A 23759-nucleotide genomic window follows, 5' to 3' on the forward strand; every position below is an offset into this window, starting at 1 on the left:
GCCCCCCAGTGCCACCTGCTGGTATGTTGTGATACTGATCCTTGGTGTTCTGGACTAGTCCTTCATTCAGACCAGGCCGTGAGAGCACGTTAAACTGAGTTAACATATCTGTGTGTCTCATTTCAAATTACTGTGTAGGCCTATTCTACTGATAGAATTACGTTTGCAGTAGCACCACCTGTAGACGTATTTTCGATGGTTTTCTTGCCTGCGCGATATTCCTTCAGCTTGTTTTGGAAAAAAACAAGAGGCTTTGATAGCAATTCTTTATGCTTGGTTTCCAGATGCCTGCGAAGGTTGGCTGGCTTCATGCTTTCGTTAGCCAGCTGTACGTAGCAACACACACAAACGGGCAATGGCTCTTGCTCTGTGCCGGTGTAGGTAAATCCGTAAGCAAAGTAGCTTTTGTCGTACTTTCTTTTAATGTTAGCCTTCTTTTTCTTTTTATCTACCGGTTTATGAGGAATCTGGTCTGTATCCTCCTCGGAGTCACTAGCTTCTTCTTCTTCATTATCATTGGCAACGGCCTCTTTTCTTTTTAGCCACCGATCCATGTTGATGTGGTTCTGGTTCTAGCTAACACACTCGGGAGCCTGCTCGAGCGTCACTGCAGAGACTTGGCGCCACCACACGCTCGCCATCACACATCCGTTTTCTAAACTAAAATACATAATTTAATTTTTGTTGAATTGAAATATCAATATAAATATTCTTAATGTTAATGGGAATTCCCTGAGAAATGTCTGTAAAAAAACTATCATTTTTTATTTAATTTTGCAATTTTCCGCGGACCACAGTTTGGGAATGACCGCTCTAAATTGACCGTAGGTGTGACTGTGAGTGTGAATGGTTGTCTGTCTCTATGTATTGGCCCTGAGATGGACTGGAGACCTGTCCAGGGTGAACCCCACCTCTCACCCAAAGGCTGCTGTGATAGGCTCCAGCCCCCCCATGACCAACAACAGGCTAGGCAGAAGAAAATGGATGGATGGATTTGTCACATCGCATCCAGAAAATTGATTTATTGCTCTACATTCTAATTTTTTTTCTGTTTCAAGCTATTAAATAATTTCTGTTTTCTTTTGAAAGGTATTCTGCTTATTGAGCTCAACAGCGAGGTTCCAGGAGTGATTATTATTGATCATTGAAGACTTCATCATGAGCCGTATGTCATAATCATGTGAGACTCACCGCATGAGGGAGCAGGTTGTGTGTGCTCCTGTAGAGGATACAAGTTTTCTTCTCAACTATGTTTTGAGAAGAAAATAAGTGTTTTATTGTCTACATGACTGGGGATTACTACACTACCCACGATCCTACGTGTATCAGCAACATCTCTGAATGGTGTAGTGTGATGTTACCATGGCAACTGTCGATGAACTCATGATTGTGGTACATTCTGAGCTTCACAAGTTTGAAAGTAAACATCAGAAATATTAACTCCTATGTAAATCTAAATATGAACTTTCTAAAAAGATTTAATTATTTGGATATTATATATTCATTGAGATAAGTCACAAGTGAGCAAGCAACAACAAAAGGTTATAAGGGGGTTAAAGGTTAAGTTGGCAAAAGGGCCAAAAGGTTAAGTTATTTAAAACAACATTGGTTTCAAAATATTATTTGTAATGCCTTGAGAAAAGTCCCCAAACTATTAGAACAAATTTCAAGAAAGATCTTGGAAGTCTGCTTTTAACTCTCTAGGTTTTTTTATTATTATTATCTTTCAGTGCACATACAACATTTTACTGTCAAGATTCATTTAAAGTGGCTGTCATTTAATTACATGAATGCGCTGCATTGTTGAAGGAGAAATAGTAGGTCAAATTTAAACACAAGCCCCAATCAGTCGTTTTCATTAATGCTGCATTTCCTCCAATATTTTTGAAGAAGTGGGATCTTAACAACCTGGCCATCACTTACATAAGGAAGGCTGAAAAAGGAAATCACAATGGTAAATGAGTACTGTATACTTTATGAAGGTATGTACTTTAAAACGTTAATATAACACAATCTGATATTGAAGAAACTAATACTGACGTTAATTTACTATCGTAAAGAAAATAAGTGCAGGGCTGTCACGATGACAGGCTTCAAAATATTTTTTTCCCCCCAATAGCCAATAATGAGCTTCCATTCTACAATAACTTCATCCAGATACTAGTTTAAAAAGTAGAATCAACCATTGTGAACAAGCACTTGCTACTGGCTCTGATGGTTTAGCTAAGATGCTGCCCAAGGATGAACTGAGGTATTGACCAGGGGAGGTTCATCACCTGAATCTGAGCTCACATCTCAGTGCATATCAAACCACTGTGACCAGCACTCAGCCAGAGGGTCGGACTCACTGGCAGAGTGGGACATTACAATGGTTCCTTCTATTTGATGCGTTTCATGGCACAGTATCTGTGTGAAGAAAGGCGACATACGTTACGTGATGATGTCACAAAACATCAAAGTTATATAGAATCCTGGTTGCCAGCTGAGTCTTGAGATGAAGGATGGATTCTGGAGCACCGTTAGTTTAGTATTTTAGTAGGTGCGAAGACTCAGACGGATGTTTCAACACCCGAATGTCTCCGGACTGCACCAATTTAATAGCTACAATCACTGTGAACTCAGGAATTCATCCCTCATTTCAAGTTCCCTCAGTCCCTCAGCTGAGAAGCGCTGGTTCTGTGTTCTGTGGTTCTGTGGAAGTGTAAACCTTCCCTCTTGGTAATCTCAGTCATCCTGAATATCAACTCAGTCATCATGACTGGTTCATCTCCTCTCCTACAGTCATGGACGGCATTCAGTCATCACCTCAGAGGTTGACTGAGTCCTCAGTGTCAGACTGGAATGACTCCTCTGGTGTATAAGGTGTTGTGTGCATCTCAAGATTTAACCAACAGATCTCCATAACAACCTGCTGACAGGTCCATCAAGTTATTGTTGGTCTGCACCAGTTTTGTCTTTTATCAACTGAGCGTTACCTAAACCGTTACCATGAATGAGGCAGTAATTAAAACGACACAGGACACGCTGGGTGAAGTGATTAAGAAACCGCCTCTCACGGAAAAATTACTAAGCAGGCCTCCATTTCGATATCTACATGATATCTTCAGTGAGGTCATCAAGACCACTGGTTTCATGAAAGGACTGTATGACGAGAACGAAATGCAGTCTGATAATGTAACGGAAAAAGACACAAAGATCGCCTTCCTTCAGAAAGCGATAGATGTGGTGATGCTGGTTAGCGGGGAGCCCCTCACTGCAAAACCATCACGCATCGTGGCCGGCCTTCAGCCCGAGAGAACAAATGAGATGCTGCAGGCTATTGCCAAGTGCTGCCTCAACAAGCTGTCCAGCGAGGAGGCAGTGAAGCGAGTGCTTGCAGGGGAAAAGTTGGACATGAAGACCAAGGCCAGCACATCCAGGGCAAAGGACAAGGAGAACAGAGAAGGACGTGAACGTCACCTGGATAGACAGGAGAGGAGAAAGTCGGCAGAGGCCACTGGGAATGGAGACCACAAAGACCTCCATCAGCCCAGAGAGCTTGAGAGCCGGCATAGAGACAGGGAGAAGCACCACCGCCATGAAAGGGAGCGCTCTGACAGGGAGAAGGATAGAGAAAGGGATCGAGAGACAGAAAAGGACCAAAGGAGAGACAAAGACAGAGAAAAGACAAGAAAGAGAGATTCTCAACAAGACCGAGAAAGAGACAGTGAAAAGAGAAAAGAAGAAGAGTCAAAGCGACCAAAGGAGGGAGAAGAAAGGAACAAACGTATGGAGAGTGGCAGAAGCAAGGCCAGAGTGTCAGTGGAGCCACAGTCCAAAGCCAACCCTGAAAAGCTTGAAAGCCGACGTGACAGGGAGAAAGAGCAAGATAAAGACAAAGGACGTGTAAATGACAGAGACAGGGAGAAGGATAGAGAGAGGGATCGAGAGACAGAAAAGGACCAAAGGAGAGACAAAGACCGAGAAAAGACAAGAGAGAGAGACCATGAAAGAGACAGGGAAAAGCGAAAAGAAAAAGAGTCCAATCGACAGAAAGAGAAGGAAGAGAGGAACGGACGAATGGAGAGTGGCAGAAGCAAGGCCAGGGTATCGGAGCCACAGCAAAAAGACAACCCTGAAAAGCCTGAGAGCCAACGCAGAGACAGGGAGAAAGAGCACCACCATGAAAGGGAACCCTCTGACAGGCACCACCGCAGACAACAGGACCACACTGAAGACAAGTGCCGTGACAGGGAACGTGTAAAAGAAAGAGACAGGGAGAAGGATAGACAGAGGGATCGAGAGATAGAAAAGGACCAAAGGAGAGACAAAGATAGAGAAAAGACAAGAGAGACAGACCGTGAAAGACACAGGGAAAAGCGAAAAGAAGAAGAGTCCAAGCGACTGAAAGAAGGAGAAGAAAGGAACGGACAAATGGAGATTGCCAGAAGAAAGGCAAGAGTATCAGAGGAGCCACAGCAAAGTGCCAACCCTGAAGTGTCCAGGAAACCAGCAAAACCTGTGCCAGCATCTGGTACTCCAGCTGGTATACCTCGGCCTTCATCTTCCAGAGGACAACAAAGGAGATCCAAGTTTGCAGGTCATGATCCTGACAGTAAGGGAGACAGAGAGGCTCAGGTGGCCCAGGGACCTGTCCCTCAGGAAAATGGAGACGCCGCAGGGTCCACGGTGCCATCTATCAGGGCCTCCAGCACCAGGCGAATGCCTCGGCCCAGCAGCGCTCGCCCAGCACCCCCACGAGTCAAGCCACAGGACACTGCCACCGGTGGGACCCCAGCTGAGAGGCAGTCTAGTGCCAAGCCCTCAAAGGCAGGCATTATGGATGGAAAGCAGCCATCTGAGGTTAAGGAGGATGATGATGAGCAGTTTATTGTGGAAGATGCAGTCTCTTCACCCACAGATGCTCCTGAGAAGCACTTGGAACCTGCTCACAAGCTCAGCAGTGGACCGAAACATGGTGGCTTTGAGAAGAAGGTCCTTGAGACCAAGAATGACCACCAGTCATCACAATCCTCCACCACATCTGAAGACCAGAGCCTGGTGTCTGAGGAAGCCCAGAAGAAAGAGCAGGACCTGTTTATCCAGGAGATGGAGCAGCTCCTCTCATCCATCCAGACAGTGTGCTGCAGCATCCTGCCTCTGCGCGAGATCATGGACCACCTCCAAGAGGATATGGAGGCCATGCAAGAAGAACTGCACGCCTGGCAGCGGGAGAACAAGAAATATACAGAGGCCCTTCAGCAGGAGCAAAGAGTGACTGATGAGGCAATGGAGCCTCTTCAGGCAGAACTAGCTGAGCTGGAGCAGCTGATCAAAGAGCAGCAGGACAAGATCTGCGTTACAAAGTGCAACATATTGAAGAATGACGAGAAGATCAATAAGATGCTGACCGGAATGAACTGCTCCAACGAAATCTGAGAAAGTGAGAAATGAACCCTGCAAACAAAAACTTCTCTGAAGAAATGCACTGAAGATGTGAGTGAAAGAAGAACATCAACAGGAAAATTGAACATTCATCTTCTGCTGTGGAGAGACACGGGACAAGGAAAGTTGGACAGTCTATTGGTGGATCGGCACCTGATAACTTGAGATGAGATTTCTGGGATGAGTTCACACCTCCGCCAGAAACCAACATTTAAAATTTTGAAACCCCACCTCCTTCCTGAAGTTACTTCCTGTTTGGGAGGGGGTTATGGAATTATGACCGGAATGAACTTCTCCATCGAAATCTGAGAAAGTGAGAAATGAACCCTGCAAACAAAAACTTCTTTGAAGAAATGCACTGAAGATGTGAGTGAAAGAAGAACATCAACATGTCAGGAACAAGGCGGTTCTCTCAAGGGTTTTGTCAGTACAGGAGATGGACTCCTAACTGAGCCATACACAACCAAACCAGAACATAAAATAACTCCATACGATGGTTTGGAGTTCTGGTTCTAGCTGGTTTAACCCTTGTGTGGTCTTAACTTCCGGCATAAAGTGGCAGTCTTAAGGGTCAAATATGGCCCGCCTCCACTTAAGCTCTGAAATGAAGCAGCTTAATTGTATTTTCAACCCCAAATCTTTTTTGCATTAAGAAACAACTCTTTATTCATCACATGTTGCAGTAAATGTCTTAGTCTTCTCTTTTCACAGTGTAGAAAGACTGAATTTAGTCTGTGAATCCCATTTGTTTTATTTCAATGTGCCTGTTTTCATCATTGTTGTCTTTAGTGTGGTAGTTTAACATTGTTATTATTACCAAAGGGGGTGCACAGGTGTACAAATACATTTTTAGCAAAGGATTATATCATAGTTTCCTTTATAACTGGCAGAAATGGACACTTTGACAGGAAACATTCTTTCAAACAGTGATATAATCTTACATAGCAATTCAGCTTCAAAAACCTCATTTTTTGAACCATTGATAAAACAATAAAGGTAACAAGGACTGAACAAATTCAATCAAAATAAAAAAAAATGATTAAAAAAAACCAGATGAAGAGCGCATCTACATTTACTTCATTTGCACATGTTGGACAGTGTGAGACTGTGTGCATGGACTTTGCATTTGTATTTTTAACTCACTGTTGGTTTGAAGTCCTTCTTTGAACGGCCATATTTCCCTGCTCACTGAATCATGATGAGCGCCATGTTATTTTGCCATTCTCTGACGATATCACAAAGAAAGTCCATAAAAGGATGCACTTCCTCCGGCAGCTGAAGAAATTAAGGCTGCAGAGGCTTTTTGTGATTGAATTCTACACTACCATCATAGAACCCATCCTCACCCACTCCATCATCACATGGTTCCCTGTTGCAGCGTCCAGAGACACGGCCAAGTTGCTGTGGCTGATTCGCCAAGTGGAGAGAGCGACTGGCACTCCCCTGTCTTCCCTCAAGTCCCTCCATGTCACCAGGGCTCTGAGGAGGGCAAGGAAAATCTTGGCCGACCCCTTACTGTGTGTTCACACCAAACTTGAATTTTCAGTTGGGTGGTGCGAATGAGGCAAATTCACGAGGCGAAATTCCGCCATTCGCGCAAGTTGAAAATATTCAACTTTGGCCACAAATTCGCGTCAAGACAGCCAATCAGCGTTGAGAATGTCCAGACGTCACGGCTGACTGGGTCGCAAGATGGAGGACAAGTTGATTGTGACTATGTGTGGGAACCTGGTTCTATATGACACTACGTGTCAAAATTACAAGAAGCGGTTGAATAAGTTGGTGTCCATTCGTGAAATCCTGTCACCGATCCTAGCAAGCAGGTCGTTAAACTCGTCATCCGAAAATACCGCTGGAAGCGGCAATTATCCAGACGGAGCCCCTGGGGGAGCTAGATTCACCGAGTGGTGAAATTCACCGAGTCGAGCTCGCCTCTAGATGGTGCTGTTAACCCACATACGACGGCGTTTGCTTTCCCGACGTATTTCGGCCTTCCACGGCAGGTAAAACTAAACAGTTCTTTGAATATCCATGGTGAAATGGTGGAAAGAAACGTTGCCGGAAATACTCGCTACTCGGCCAAGTGAGCGACTTCACCTTCCACTGGAAACCAGTGGGGAACCTGTCTCCTCTCATGGTACATACTCTCAAACACTCGCTTCTCACATGGAAACTACAACTCCCACAGCTTCAAAAAACACACCACTGTATTCCTGACAAAAATCCCGAAAAAAATATGGTACTATGTTCCACTTTTGCCCAACATATGCAGAGCTATTTGATTTTGACCCACTAAAAATGTCCAAATCCTCCTCTCTCTCCACTCTGACACAGACAGCAGAGAGCAGCGAGGGAGGGGCTCTTAAAGGGCCAGCTCTCAGCTCTGCTCTCAGCTCTGCTCTCATGCTGACGCCTCTATCTCCTAAACTACAAGGCCCAGGAATTTGCCAATTACACCGTTGGATTCGGGCCGCCATTGGCAACCTGGCCGCGGGCGCGAGGAGGCTTTAATTTATTCTTATGTATCTCATCCCTCATGAATTGTTTGTCTTATACTGTCATGCTTGTCTTCACCATCTTGTTCTATTGCACTGTATTTTAGTCAAAAACACAAATATGGTCATGTAAATCATGTAATGCTAAGTAAAGTTCCATGATGTTTTGCATAAATATATGGCAATAAAAGAATTCCTTTCCTATCCCTAACTTATATTACTCTCCTGATGAGACCTGCCCCACCAACACTACCTTCAGTTCGTTTTTTTTTCCCCCAAATTCCGTTCTGTCCATTTTAATTTTATGAAATTCCATTTTTCACCTTTTACTTATATTTTACCACAAAACTGTGTTTAAATAACATTTATGAATAAAACGCACGCTAATTAAATAGAAATGACCTTACATTCATTGAGGTAACACGATACTGCACTTTTCCTCAATACTTTATTGCTGCATCATCATCATCATCATCATCATCATCATTATCATCATCGTTTTCTGCTGGCTCGTGTTAGCGCGATGCTTTTTTTGTCTTTTATATGACTTTTGGGGCTGCATGGTGGTGCAGTGGTCAGCACTGTGACCTCACAGCAGGAAGGTTCCGGCTTCGAGTCCCGGCTCGGGCATGTTTGCATGTTCTCTCTGGTACTCCGGCTTCTTCCTACAGTCCAAAACCATGCAATTGGTGACGAGGCTGATTGATACTCTAAATTGAGAATGACTGTGAGTGTGAATGGTTGTCTGTCTCTATGTGTTGGCCCTGCGATGGACTGCCGACCTGACCAGGGTGAACCCCGCCTCTCGCCCTTAGATGCTGGGATAGGCTCCAGCCCCCCCCCCCCCCGCGACCCTTAATGTATGAATCAGCGGAAGATGACGATGGATGGATGACTTTTGGAAAACAGGTGGTCATCACACGTATTTTTCCGCTTCCAGTCAGCAGAGTGTTGAGCACATCACCTGACACAGAAGTCACCGGGGTACTGCTCAGCTCTGTATTTAGGCGTTAGCGTCGTATTACGTAGCTTTTTAGCAGACGGGGACAGCGCCATGTTAGCATTTTTTTTGGAAAGGGGGGGGGGGGCAGGGGTTGTGTCACACTGATTAGCGACCCCCGGGAACGATTCCCCAGGTTTATTTTCCTCTGTCTTATGAAAACAGCATTTCCGCGATATTCCACATTAAAAATTAACTCCGTTTTTATTGCCCCATTCCACGATTCTGTCCGCGATTCCACGATCGCGGAAATTATAGGGCCCTATCAACCTTGGTCTCACGTACATGATGAGGAGACTGAACAGGACCATCAGGATGGGCAGCACCATGATCCAAGATTTTTCCATCTTTAGTACAAAAATATTGCAAATGATACTGTTAAAAGAGATTCTTTTGAGTGTACTCAGCAGTTGTATTTTGATGGTGCTGTTTCGTTAAGTAGCCACAAGGTGGCGCATGGTTTGTGAGCGATGCCCGTTCAGGGGGCGAGTTCAAAGTTCTCTCTGAGATTAACCCTCCTCATGCTCAAGGAGAGAATTGTACTGAAAAATAAATATGCCAAGAAGGGCTGATGAGCATCACTGCCTCCGTCAGTTAATTTCTCCCGAGTTCGACACGGATGAAGCCGCGCTGCTCGACAGATACATTAAGAAAAGATGGATTACTTAGCTTTTGTGTATATATTTAGTCCACATTTAGGATCATATGGCATGTAGGAATCAATAGATTATAATATTTTGCAACAATATTATCCCCCCCCCAAATCATTGTTATAAATCATTTTTACGAATGGCAGAGTTAAAATTTCAAGTGTGACATTCTCAATTTGACAGTAAAAAGAATGATGTGTAGTGAAGAAAGATGTTACTATTTGCCTCTTTTTGAAATTGTTCTTGAAAGACTTGTATGATTTCACTTCTACAATTCCGAGCCAATGGGACTAAACCATTGTTTTTCCAAGGGGGGTGGAATGGTAAGGTTTGATGGGTTAAAAGAAACTACCACTTAAATATTCATCACAGTCCCTGTTTCACCACAGTTGTATTTATTGACAAAACGAAACAAATGATTACTGGTTTCACAAATGAGTCGCTACTATTTAATAACCAACACTGCAACATTTTTCACTGTGAATTTACAATAAATAATTGGATAAGTTTTGCATGACTTTCACAGTAAGGATTACAGCAATGTACTGTGAAATATACTCACAGCTATTTACTTTAATTTCATATCTGTGATATTACAATGTATTGTTGTAAAAACACAACTGTGTACTGTAACTTTACAGCTTCAATGACAACGCAATGACTGTGATATTACAGTACATTACTGGGGAATAACAACCTTTTGCTGTACATCATTACTGTACTGTACTTTTAGAGTGTGTACTGTGACAGGAATGTACAAGTTGACAGTAATTTACCGTAAATTTACAATGTATACTGTGGAAGTACTATATAGTAATGCAGATAAGGCTCCATTTACTATAAATTTACCATCATTGTACAATTAAGCACCTCCCCCCAACAAACAACTTTGAGGTAAAGACAATGTTAGCCCAATGGCATATTTATGAACAATTAAATATTTTTCAACATACAGCAAACGCCAAGAACTTCAAGAATTCAATAAATTCAACTTTCTAGTCATAAATGAATGAGGGTTCATTGTTGTCCGCTTCTTGGTCTCTGAGCCTTTCAGGATTGATGCCCAGGAAGCGATTCGGGAACTTGCTAATAATTTGAACTGTGTCAATGTGATAAACCAGGGTTCCCCAATAGGCGGCCCGCGGGCCATTTGCGGCCCGTGAGAGGACGCAGACTGGCCCACACCAACTTGTGAGCAAAAAGGATTTTCTATCTTATTGCCAGCTGAGTCTTGAGATGAAGGATGGATTCTGGAGCACCGTTAGTTTAGTATTTTAGTAGGTGCGAAGACTCAGACGGATGTTTCAACACCCGAATGTCTCCAGCCTGCACCAATTTAATCGCTACAATCACTGTGAACTCAGGAATTCATCCCTCATTTCAAGTTCCCTCAGTCCCTCAGCTGAGAAGCGCTGGTTCTGTGTTCTGTGGTTCTGTGGAAGTGTAAACCTTCCCTCTTGGTAATCTCAGTCATCCTGAATATCAACTCAGTCATCATGACTGGTTCATCTCCTCTCCTACAGTCATGGACGGCATTCTGTCATCACCTCAGAGGTTGACTGAGTCCTCAGTGTCAGACTGGAATGACTGCTCTGGTGTATAAGGTGTTGTGTGCATCTCAAGATTTAACCAACAGATCTCCATAACAACCTGCTGACAGGTCCATCAAGTTATTGTTGGTCTGCACCAGTTTTGTCTTTTATCAACTGAGCGTTACCTAAACCGTTAGCATGAATGAGGCAGTAATTAAAACGACACAGGACACGCTGGGTGAAGTGATTAAGAAACCGCCTCTCACGGAAAAATTACTGAGCAGGCCTCCATTTCGATATCTACATGATATCTTCAGTGAGGTCATCAAGACCACTGGTTTCATGAAAGGACTGTATGACGAGAACGAAATGAAGTCTGATAATGTAACGGAAAAAGACACAAAGATCGCCTTCCTTCAGAAAGCGATAGATGTGGTGATGCTGGTTAGCGGCGAGCCCCTCACTGCAAAGCCATCACGCATCGTGGCCGGCCTTCAGCCCGAGAGAACAAATGAGATGCTGCAGGCTATTGCCAAGTGCTGCCTCAACAAGCTGTCCAGTGAGGAGGCAGTGAAGCGAGTGCTTGCAGGGGAAAAGTTGGACATGAAGACCAAGGCCAGCACATCCAGGGCAAAGGACAAGGAGAACAGAGAAGGACGTGAACGTCACCTGGATAGACAGGAGAGGAGAAAGTCGGCAGAGGCCACTGGGAATGGAGACCACAAAGACCTCCATCAGCCCAGAGAGCTTGAGAGCCGGCATAGAGACAGGGAGAAGCACCACCGCCATGAAAGGGAGCGCTCTGACAGGGAGAGGGATAGAGAAAGGGATCGAGAGACAGAAAAGGACCAAAGGAGAGACAAAGACAGAGAAAAGACAAGAAAGAGAGATTCTCAACAAGACCGAGAAATAGACAGGGAAAAGCGAAAAGAAGAAGAGTCAAAGCGACCAAAGGAGGGAGAAGAAAGGAACAAACGTATGGAGAGTGGCAGAAGCAAGGCCAGAGTGTCAGTGGAGCCACAGTCGAAAGCCAACCCTGAAAAGCTTGAAAGCCGACGTGACAGGGAGAAAGAGCAAGATAAAGACAAAGGACGTGTAAATGACAGAGACAGGGAGAAGGATAGAGAGAGGGATCGAGAGACAGAAAAGGACCAAAGGAGAGACAAAGACCGAGAAAAGACAAGAGAGAGAGACCATGAAAGAGACAGGGAAAAGCGAAAAGAAAAAGAGTCCAATCGACAGAAAGAGAAGGCAGAGAGGAACGGACGAATGGAGAGTGGCAGAAGCAAGGCCAGGGTATCGGAGCCACAGCAAAAAGACAACCCTGAAAAGCCTGAGAGCCAACGCAGAGACAGGGAGAAAGAACACCACCATGAAAGGGAACCCTCTGACAGGCACCACCGCAGACAACAGGACCACACTGAAGACAAGTGCCGTGACAGGGAACGTGTAAAAGAAAGAGACAGGGAGAAGGATAGACAGAGGGATCGAGAGATAGAAAAGGATCAAAGGAGAGACAAAGACAGAGAAAAGACAAGAGAGACAGACCGTGAAAGACACAGGGAAAAGCGAAAAGAAGAAGAGTCCAAGCGACTGCAAGAAGGAGAAGAAAGGAACGGACAAATGGAGATTGCCAGAAGAAAGTCCAGAGTATCAGAGGAGCCACAGCAAAGTGCCAACCCTGAAGTGTCCAGGAATCCAGCAAAACCTGTGCCAGCATCTGGTACTCCAGCTGGTATACCTCGGCCTTCATCTGCCAAAGGACAACAAAGGAGATCCAAGTTTGCATGTCATGATAATCCTGACAGTAAGGGAGACGGAGAGGCTCAGGTGGCCCAGGGACCTGTCCCTCAGGAAAATGGAGACGCCGCAGGGTCCACGGTGCCATCTATCAGGGCCTCCAGCACCAGGCGAATGCCTCGGCCCAGCAGCGCTCGCCCAGCACCCCCACGAGTCAAGCCACAGGACACTGCCACCGGTGGGACCCCAGCTGAGAGGCAGTCTAGTGCCAAGCCCTCAAAGGCAGGCATTATGGATGGAAAGCAGCCATCTGAGGTTAAGGAGGATGATGATGAGCAGTTTATTGTGGAAGATGCAGTCTCTTCACCCACAGATGCTCCTGAGAAGCACTTGGAACCTGCTCACAAGCTCAGCAGTGGACAGAAACATGGTGGCTTTGAGAAGAAGGTCCTTGAGACCAAGAATGACCACCAGTCATCACAATCCTCCACCACATCTGAAGACCAGAGCCTGGTGTCTGAGGAAGCCCAGAAGAAAGAGCAGGACCTGTTTATCCAGGAGATGGAGCAGCTCCTCTCATCCATCCAGACGGTGTGCTGCAGCATCCTGCCTCTGCGCGAGATCATGGACCACCTCCAAGAGGATATGGAGGCCATGCAAGCAGAACTGCACGCCTGGCAGCGGGAGAACAAGAAATATACAGAGGCCCTTCAGCAGGAGCAAAGAGTGACTGATGAGGCAATGGAGCCTCTTCAGGCAGAACTAGCTGAGCTGGAGCAGCTGATCAAAGAGCAGCAGGACAAGATCTGCGTTACAAAGTGCAACATATTGAAGAATGACGAGACGATCAATAAGATGCTGACCGGAATGAACTGCTCCATCGAAATCTGAGAAAGTGAGAAATGAACCCTGCAAACAAAAACTTCTCTGAAGAAATGCACTGAAGATGTGAGTGAAAGAAGAACATCAACAGGAAAATTGAACATTCATCTTCTGCTGTGGAGAGACACGGGACAAGGAAAGTTGGACAGTCTATTGGTGGATCGGCACCTGATAACTTGAGATGAGATTTCTGGGATGAGTTCACACCTCCGCCAGAAACCAACATTTAAAATTTTGAAACCCCACCTCCTTCCTGAAGTTACTTCCTGTTTGGGAGGGGGTTATGGAATTATGACCGGAATGAACTTCTCCATCGAAATCTGAGAAAGTGAGAAATGAACCCTGCAAAGAAAAACTTCTCTGATGAAATGCACTGAAGATGTGAGTGAAAGAAGAACATAAACATGTCTGGAACAAGGCGGTTCTCTCAAGGGTTTTGTCAGTACAGGAGATGGACTCCTAACTGATCCATACACAAACCAGAACAATGTTCAAACCAGAACATAAAATAACTCCACACGATGGTTTGGAGTTCTGGTTCTAGCTGGTTTAACCCTTGTGTGGTCTTAACTTCCGGCATAAAGTGGCAGTCTTAAGGGTCAAATATGGCCTGCCTCCACTTAAGCTCTGAAATGAAGCAGCTTAATTGTATTTTCAACCCCAAATCTTTTTTGCATTAAGAAACAACTCTTTATTCATCACATGTTGCAGTAAATGTCTTAGTCTTCTCTTTTCACAGTGTAGAAAGACTGGATTTAGTCTGTGAATCCCATTTGTTTTATTTCAACGTGCCTGTTTTCATCATTGTTGTCTTTAGTGTGGTAGTTTAACATTGTTATTATTACTAAAGGGGGTGCACAGGTGTACAAATACATTTTTAGCAAAGGATTATATCATAGTTTCCTTTATAACTGGCAGAAATGGACACTTTGACAGGAAACATTCTTTCAAACATTGATATAATCTTACATCGCAATTCAGCTTCAAAAACCTCATTTTTTTAACCAGTGATAAAACAATAAAGGTAACAAGAACTGAACAAATTCAATCAAAATAAAGAAATGATTAAAAAAAACAGATGAAGAGCGCATCTACATTTACTTCATTTGCACATGTTGGACAGTGTGAGACTGTGTGCATGGACTTTGCATTTGTATTTTTAACTCACACAACGCAGTGTTGGTTTGAAGTCCTTCTTTGAACGGCCATATTTCCCTGCTCACTGAATCATGATGAGCACCATGTTATTTTGAGAAATGTCCTTAAAATGCTTTTTTAAATCAAACCTATCTTGGAATGACGCTCGTCCGTAATGGCGTCCTTAGCAACCACCATAGTAACAGCAGAAAACGTGACACTGTAACGACTCTCTTCCGAGAGGTGACGGATTCATCGTAATAACGAACAAACCAAAGATTATGCACAAGAACTGAGCGAAGATTATGAAAATAAGACGTATATTTCTCGCTAGAAATGTCATCAGAATGCTTTTTTAAATCAAAACTATCTTGGAATAAGGCACTTTCCTCCGAAAATGACAGGAGCGGCCGCCATGTTTTTTGCTTTGAGAGGCCCGCATGAAAGAGTCACATGTCCTACCAGTGTTCCAATAGAAAAGAATAGAGAAAAAAACGTACACATGTCACTATTTTTTGGCCTTTATGGTAGAACTGATACGTTTTGCACTGTGGACAAACGTAGCCTTTTCATGTTTTGACATGAGAACTGGGTTGCTTTTTTTCATGTGTTCACTGATAAAGCAACGACTTTGAAATCCATCATCTTCCACTATATCAATTTTTAAAATCAAAAATATTAAATTGTGTTATGTTTCTTATTGTGGTTATTATTATATTTATTATCTGGTCCTGGCAAATTTTAATAATATCTAGTGCTGCCTTTAATAGACAGGATGAGAGGAACAACTTCTTTAAAAACACAAATCCTGAACTGTAGATGTTCAAATTTCAAAAAAGAAAAAGGGGACTCAGAGGTTTAGGAAACTGAGGTATGCTAACTTCTGCGCCATAGCTAACCTGTGCTAAGCTAACTAGCTATTCTCTGTGGTCCCAGCTCCCTCATGCACACAGCAAATCTACTTGTGTCAAAATTCTTGTGTTGAGCCAGTTTAGAATGAAGTGTTGAGGTTCTGGTGTTAATTTTAGTTGAATGAACTCTGCACCGGTGACAAATGCTGTGTCCGAATTGTCAAGTCAGTCTGTTGTAGGTTCCGAAACCACAACTGGTGCAAGTAGGGACCAACTTTGCAACCTAAATTCCAGCCTAAACATGCCCACATTGTAGGTTGGTTCAGGTGCATCCTGCGGAGCTACCTATGGCCCACAACGCACCGTCAACCTCTTCTTCATCCCCTAAAAACTTGTGGATGCGCAAGCCAAGTTTGCGCCCCCAACAGTCTCCCATTCTTATGCAACACAAACATTTATAGTCATTGTTAATGACTTACAGGTGCGTTAATGTGCTTAATAATAGAGAGGGAGTGAAAGGTGTGTTCAGGGTGGAGTGCAGTACGACAGCAAGGCCAGCTGGTGGGGGTTTTCCTTTGTGCTGTCTACGTATTTGCGGTATCTGTGCTCTGCCAGCAGAGGTCGTGCTTTACCACCAATCTTCTTGGGTGTCTGAATGGTGCCGCCATGTTTAGGTTGTAGCAGTAGGCTGTAGCAGTAGGTCGTTGCAGGAGGACGTAGGTTGCCAATATGGACGCAGCCAATATGGATGCAGCCAAAACTTATTATTATGGGTGTAACGTTACAGAGTTTACGGTATTCAACACCGGTCAGTGTTGTTTTCAACATCCGGGAACTTGGGCAGGTAATTCGGAGATAAATTGGAAGGCCGCCATTTTCTTTCACTGGCATGAGGTGTGAGAAGGGGAGTCTGGTACCTGAGTGTGATGCTATTAAAGCTTGCCGTGTTATTGTTAATTTAAAATGTGCTTATTTTGGCATATAATTTAACATATCACTGCACAGTGTGTAAAAGTATCTCAGGAATGTGTTTATGTTGTCAAGGAGTCCTATATTCTGCCTGGGTTTATTCTGGACAAGGGTTTATTTTGGGGAATTGGCTAATCTATTTTTAGTGCTCTGAGTGTCTGACTGTGGGACTGTAAAAAAAAAAAAAAAATATATATATATATATATCTCTATATATATCTATATCTATATCTATATCTATATCTATATATATATATAGATATATATTTTATTCCGTTTCTGAAAAAAGTCAGACTTCTGCCTTTAATCTCAGAATTCTGATTTTTTTTCTACGAATTATTATTTTTTCCTTTAGTGGTCCTAATACTCTTCTGTACATTTGTTTGACAGGATACAAAGATACCGCAGTCATTGTAAGAAGTGTGAAGAGCAGTATATCAAGTTCCTGACCTGTCAGGCAGAAACAGAGATCTGCATACCTACCAGCTTCAGTCACAAAAAGTATATTTTAGTCCATCCGAGAGCAATTGAGTGAAGTGAAAGCTTTTTATTGTTCCTCAGGTTATGCTCAATATTTACCAGCATTGTAGGATGTCTGAAATGTCTTTTTGTCGCCCGATGTCCGTCTCTCTTTCTCCACAGGCGCATGTTGTTAGATGGCAAAATGATAATTAAGGTGCAGCATCAGAACCGCAAGAAATATATCAAATTAAAAACTTCTAATTATGAAGAATTCATTTCTGAAGGAAAATGTCCGGATTGGTATGTGACTAACCAGTAATGGAAGACGAGTCCGGCACTGAGATGAAGGATGAAGGAGTGTTTGCGAATGAACCACATTGGAAGGAATTTGTTTTGTCATCAAGAACAGTCAGAAAAATGGTAAATTTAAGGTTTCTTAGTTTTACATGGAATTAATAGCAGGGCATTTTTCAGATGTTTCTATCCATTAAATGATCTTGCTTCCAATTTTAAACTTATAAAATGAAGAATGTTTTGGCCGCAGCCGTTTGGAGGTTCTCCCCCTTTTGAGTGAGTGTTGCGAGTGTGCATGCGGATAGGTGTGTGTGTGATCGCTCTCAGGGACCATACCGCTGACCCCAGACACCTGTGCGGACGGCCCCTGATTGGACGGACGATAAGGCAATCACCGGCAGGCTGCCTAATAAGAAGCTGACAGACCAACGCTCTGTAGCAAGCTGTAGCCAGCCATGCTCCTGTGCCTACTTGTTCTAATAGACTACTTTGTTTCTGAAACTTTTGTGATCTTGTGAGGCACTAGTTTTGTATTATTGGACACACTAGGTTTGGATGCTGTAGTTTTGGTTGTGTGATTTACCTTTTTTTTTTACTAGTTATTTATATGATAACTCTAGGTTAGAGTCTCCCTTTGTTCTCGTTTGTTTATCTTGCAGCACTCCATTAGTTATCTACCTCACTTTCGTTGTCCAAACAAGCAACTTTTATTAATTAAATACTTCTTTTGAAGCCTTTAAAATCTTGGTTCATTTTAGGTTGCATCCCCTTTTCCCTTAAAACGAGCTGGTTGTAACAAAGAATTTAACACTTGAAGTGATTGCTTGCTCAGAGTCATGTCCTCTAGCACCAAGTCTCACATAGGTTTTTGGCTGTTTGTTGCAGTCCATTCCCTTTCTCTCTGGATTCTTGAAAATAGATGCGGAGTTTCATGCATGACTGATTACAAATCGGATCCACAGCTAGAAGCTTGTGATTGCCAGAAATGTGAATTTCACCACACATGTTCTTCCATTTCTCTGCAGATTTCAGCCTCCTCTGTGGACCTGAAATAGCTGCCAAACTGCTTGAGAAGTGGCATACATCCTTTAAAGGAAAGGTGATCAGAGAGCCTTACAACCACGCCTGTGCTCCAGAGTTTGCCAAAGAATCAGAACAATGATGAATCTTCTGAGGATCGCCCAGGTATTCAATTCAATGCCAAATGTACTGTTCTATGCGCAACTGTTCTGTGCAGTACTTGAGTGGATAATTTGGATTATCTTAAGTGTGTTTTGTATGAGGTACTGAACATCTCCATAGTCAGTGCATGGCCTATAGTGGGTGTTGGTCAGCGCCCACCAGTTTGGAGAGGCAGAAACGAGTATTGGCCGAGGCTAAGCATGCACTGCTGGCAAGACCCTGTCCACAGCAGTTCATTCCTTAGTTTCCTTGGTGGTACTCCTCCATACTGCTCAAAATTAAGGGCATGCCAGGCACCATCTATTGTAGTTAATACACTAACTATCCTTAAGTAGCTCATTAAGCCAACTTAAACAAACCAAGCTATACCTGGTTTTTAGATGTGACTTAAACTAAACACTTGATGAAATAGGATGGTCCTGTGGGTCATTTACTCTTCTTACAGAGTGGGGCAGTGACATGGCATCTTTCCTACTGCTCCTGCATATCCTACCACCTCAGCCTAATAAAAAGAAAACACAGATCAGTGCAGCTCAAGCCATGGACTATCTAGTTGTGTTTCACAAGGTAAGTACAGGGCTACATTTTGGGATTTAAGTGGAAAATGTGGCACATAATCAGACAATGTTACAAATACAACCTGACTCATAATTTTTTCCCACAGTCATGCAGAAGCCTTCAAGAACACGCTGAGAACCAGGAGGGACATCTCCAGCCATGTCTTCTTGCTTCTGGAACCTCCAAACAGGCAATCAGTGCTTATTACATTGCAATTGAAAAGAAGCTCATCCCCTGTCAGGGAGCCATGTCATTGGCAGCCTTTGAACTTTTTTCAAGTGCACTTCGTTTTCAGTGTTAGTTATGATAATGCTCTCAGCAACATGTACACATTCCTTCAGACAACTGTCTATGGTATTGATGTCGATACCACTGAAGAGTCCAAAGGTGAAGGAGTTGAGAGCAAAGTTCCTTGACAGAGTACAGGCAATATTTGTATGTAATTACACAATGCACTTGGTGCACATACTCAGCACTTCAAGGTGGTTGTCTTTTTTTTTTGTTGTTTTTTTTTGTTGCATAGGTTAAAGGAAGTCAAATGGCGTAAAGCCAGGTTCCTGAATAAGAAGCTGAAAGCAGAGCTGTTGAACCATGTACAGGTGTCATATTTGTATGTGCATGGTGCACTAATTCAGCACCTTACGTTTTCGTCATGGGTTATATCCAGGCAAAAAGTTTGCTGTTGCTTGTGCTCAAGAAGGATGTTTATTGCAGTTTAAAAGTTTTGCTGGTTTTAGGAAGCATTTAAATGGTTATCATAGTGCTTGTCCCTGCGTTAACAATACTGACAGTATGCAAACACATCAGTCAGACTTGGGTGGACAGAGCTCACAACACGATACCTCTGACATGGACCTTGATTTGATAAATCAACCGTCAACATCCGGGATGTCAAATGACCAAGCAAGAGATATGTGTGCTTCAATCATTGCTAAGCTACAGGGCAGTGGTGTTGCCAACAATGCTGTATTATCTGTTGTGGAAAGCATGGAGGAGTATGTCAATGAAGTTCATGCAAACCTTAAAGAACAAGCGTTGCATGCAGTGCCTGCTGAAAATCCCAGAAGAGGTGCAGTGGAAGAAGTCTTCAACAATACTTTCCAACCTTTGAGTGACCTAAACACACATTCTCAATGGACAAAGTATTTTAGTGAGAAAGGGGGTGTTGTTGAAGAACTAGAAATTCACTTAGGAGTGAGATGGGATTCAAAGACAACCAAAATATCTGGAGTGTGTGAGCAGGTACCAGTTAAGGACACTTTCATTTACATACCCCAGTTAAAAACATGAGCGGTCGTTTTCAAGACTGAAGAAGTGTGTTGTCATATGAAGAAATCTGCTGCTGTTCGTAGCTTATACCAGGATTTCTGTGATGGGAAAAACTATAGAAATCATGCATTGTATTCAAAATCAAAAAATGCATTGCAAATTCAAGTTTATTATGATGACGTTGAAACATGAAGTCCGCGAGGGTCAAAACGATATATTCATAAGCTAGGATGTCTGTATTTTACACGGCGCAATTTAACACCATGTCTAAACTCATCCCTGATCATTTTTGTTTCATTCACAAGATGCAAAAAAATGCGGTATGGACCAAATACTTACTCCATTTGTAGAAGATGTAAAGGCATTCGAGAACAATGGAATGAAAGTGTCATTTGCTGAACAACCTGCGTTTGGCACCATTGCACAAGTAACGGGACAATTGAGGTCTGAACTCAATTCTTGGTTCTGTTGAGTCTTTCACTGCTTACCATTACTGCTGAATGTGTCTCACAATAAGGCAACAGCTCAAACAGTGTTGAGCGAGAATGATCCACGTGTGATTTTGGGAACCAAACTAACCAATGAGCAGCATTATGCTTACCTTGATGAGAATCCAAGGGAAAATTCTTGTTTGGGGCTGTTTTGCAGTGGCAGCGGCACTGGGCTCAATGCCAGTCAAACATTATGGCTTATTCGGAATCTCCCACTAATCTCTGGAGATGTTGTTCCAGAGGGTGACACACACTGGCATTTGTTGTTACTCTTGTTTAGGGCTGGGCGATATCAGGAAAACATGCGATGTGCGATCACACTGTTCAGTATTGCGATGACGATATGACCTGCGATAAATGTGTGTATGCATATATGAAATATCAAAGGGGACCTATTAGCTACAGTACATTAAAGCATATCTTTCTGTTTTAATATTTACAGCTAACAGACCACAAACATTTGATAGCCTATGCCCTTTGAATAAAGAAACTGAACAGTTAGTCGTATCCAACTTGTGCTTTTATTTTTAACATATTGCAATTGCACAGGGCTCTAACCTGACTGTTGGCAAATTCAAACAATTTACAAGACTAAAAGATATCTGGGAGAAAACATCAATGAAATAAAGTAAACATGGCAACTGGCAAATTCAACATTTTTCCCATTATACAGACCAAGAGCTGCCAATGCCATCATCTTGCTAAACAGGTGGCAATTACAGTTCTACGATGGAGAAAACTTAAGTGAGTAATGTAGCACCACTAAATCAAGAGAAAGGGAGATTTATTCATCAAGACTCCTTTAACACTTCTTTTATTTCAAGTTGTCACACAGGAACACCAACATGTTCATTTTGCTAGGTTTCAAGCTGGAGCGCTGACATGTAATCACATTCCCTGACGAGCTAAAGAGCCTCTTGGAGGGCGAACCAGTGGCTGCGGAGTCGCGTTCGCTAAACTCACAGAAATGGAGGGTTGCTCAAGGTGTTGTCGGCTGTATTGCGCCTTGGCGTGTTTTACACCGTACCTGGACTTGTACGACGTTGTCTCATTTGAACACAAAATAGCTCCAATGAGTGAGGAGCTATTTTTTCTCACCACCAGGTCCACCTCATTTTCCTCGCGCTCCTAGTTTTCTCTGCGTCATCATCGGTGTAACGCGCCTGCCCTCGGCTCCACTAGCTTGCTGGTGTCGGCTATCACCACACACGCCGTATGTAGCTGACACTACACCACCAATTAATGTCATGGGCCGAACGCGCGGCTAATTTAACAACATCGCATGCGATTGTTTCATTTTTGCAGCATGTGAAAATGAACTTCTCATTGTGAACACAACTTTTGCGATGCGTTACTCACACATTTTGATATCGCGATGACGATTAAAATTTGATTAATCACCCAGCCCTACTCTTGTTGCATATTGTGAACATTGTATTTTCCCCATGTGTTACAGAGGGAATGACTGTATTTCTAAAATGTCCCATTGAAGAGCACCACAGGTAATTTACAGTGTTGTATCCTGAAAATACTTTGATCCCAAAACATCACTACATGATCCATTATCCTGAATGCATTCGTCAAATTGGTCCTTTAGTACATGTTAGTAGTATGAGGTATGAAGCAAAACACACATTTTTTTTAACTCTAGCATAAAAAAACTTCAAGAACATAACCAAGTCCCTAGCAAAGAAACACCTAATAGCTGTTGCCTATCATTGGGAATCCCTGTCCGCCAAAGGTATTGAGTCTGGCCCTGTCGAATCGAAAATTCTGACTGATGTTGAAAATGGGGATTTGGTTTCAGAGTATTTTCATATTGATACATCAAGTGAAATAAATGTTACAACCTGGGTCAAACATCATGACACTGAATATCAGCCAGGTCTTGTTGTTTGCACAGATGTTGTCAATGAGATGCCAGTCTTCAATAAGATAGTTTCTACCTTTATTAGAAATGAAGTTTATTTTTTTGGTATCTGAAATGGAGACCTCCTTTTAAGAGCACCTCCTTTGCATTTCACGTTGACAGTATTCATAATGTTTCAGCTTTTACACCTCAAGATTTGAGATACTTCAAGCTCTTTGATAGTCAGGTGTCTTACGGTACAGACGCTTTTTTTATTTTGTGCCAGAAAGCTGCATTGTATAGGTAAGCAACGCTTACGAGCTACCTCGTGTTTTGGGCAGTGTTGCACAGGGTTTTAGGAATGCCCTGCACCTCAACAAATTTAATGTGTAGCCCCTGTAAAAAGAAAAAGAAAATATTTTTCATTGCAATACTTTTTGGTGTGATTATTATACATGGGTGGTGGATGGTTAGACTAACACTGAAAGATTGTACATTTTTAACTCGAAATAGTGTTAATCCCAGTGGACAATGTGCACCTTATCGGTAGTATCGTAAACACTAGTTAAATGTACATTTAACACCACAAAATGTTACTTGTACACAGGTGCAGCGTTGAATAGACAACTCTGCTGGTGTCACTAGTGAACTTTGAACACTAATCTAGTGTTCTTGTCATCTATTGTGGTGTAAATTTTTTATACTGAAAGAGTTTGTTTGGTAACACTGTCATAATGTTAACACTTTCAAAAGTGTTCATTTAACACTGTTTTTTAAGTGTTAATTTCAATTCGGAGGGTGTTAAATTTGTGTTTTCAAATTTGCAGTGCAGAGGGGAGAAGAGTGTCCTGTCCTTCCTGTCTGGCTCTGGGGAAGACAGACATTTACTCTCACTGTTCTGGATCAGATACCACAGAAGAAAGTAGCCATGATGTTGTTAGAAGGTTGAGACACGTTGATGTGATTTACTGTGA

The 23759-nt window shown here is 42.9% G+C and overlaps 1 long non-coding RNA gene and 2 pseudogenes across 1 annotated transcript; all 3 read left to right on the plus strand.

Moving 5' to 3' along the window:
- Positions 1-2549: 2549 nt before the first annotated feature.
- Positions 2550-6426, plus strand: LOC147267733 (TRAF3-interacting protein 1 pseudogene; annotated as a pseudogene).
- A 4759-nt stretch (positions 6427-11185) lies between these two features.
- On the plus strand, positions 11186-14195 carry LOC147267734 (TRAF3-interacting protein 1 pseudogene; annotated as a pseudogene).
- A 4296-nt stretch (positions 14196-18491) lies between these two features.
- LOC147267735 (uncharacterized) lies at positions 18492-19416 on the plus strand. Its single transcript, XR_015112282.1, has 3 exons — positions 18492-18621; positions 19064-19185; positions 19283-19416. It is a non-coding gene; the product is annotated as an uncharacterized LOC147267735 (long non-coding RNA).
- The last annotated feature ends 4343 nt before the right edge of the window (positions 19417-23759 follow it).

The sequence above is a fragment of the Aulostomus chinensis genome, chromosome 3 (genome assembly GCF_037954235.1).
Source record: "Aulostomus chinensis isolate RoL2024-O1b breed Wild chromosome 3, RoL_Achi_v1.0, whole genome shotgun sequence".
Lineage (NCBI taxonomy): Eukaryota > Metazoa > Chordata > Actinopteri > Syngnathiformes > Aulostomidae > Aulostomus > Aulostomus chinensis.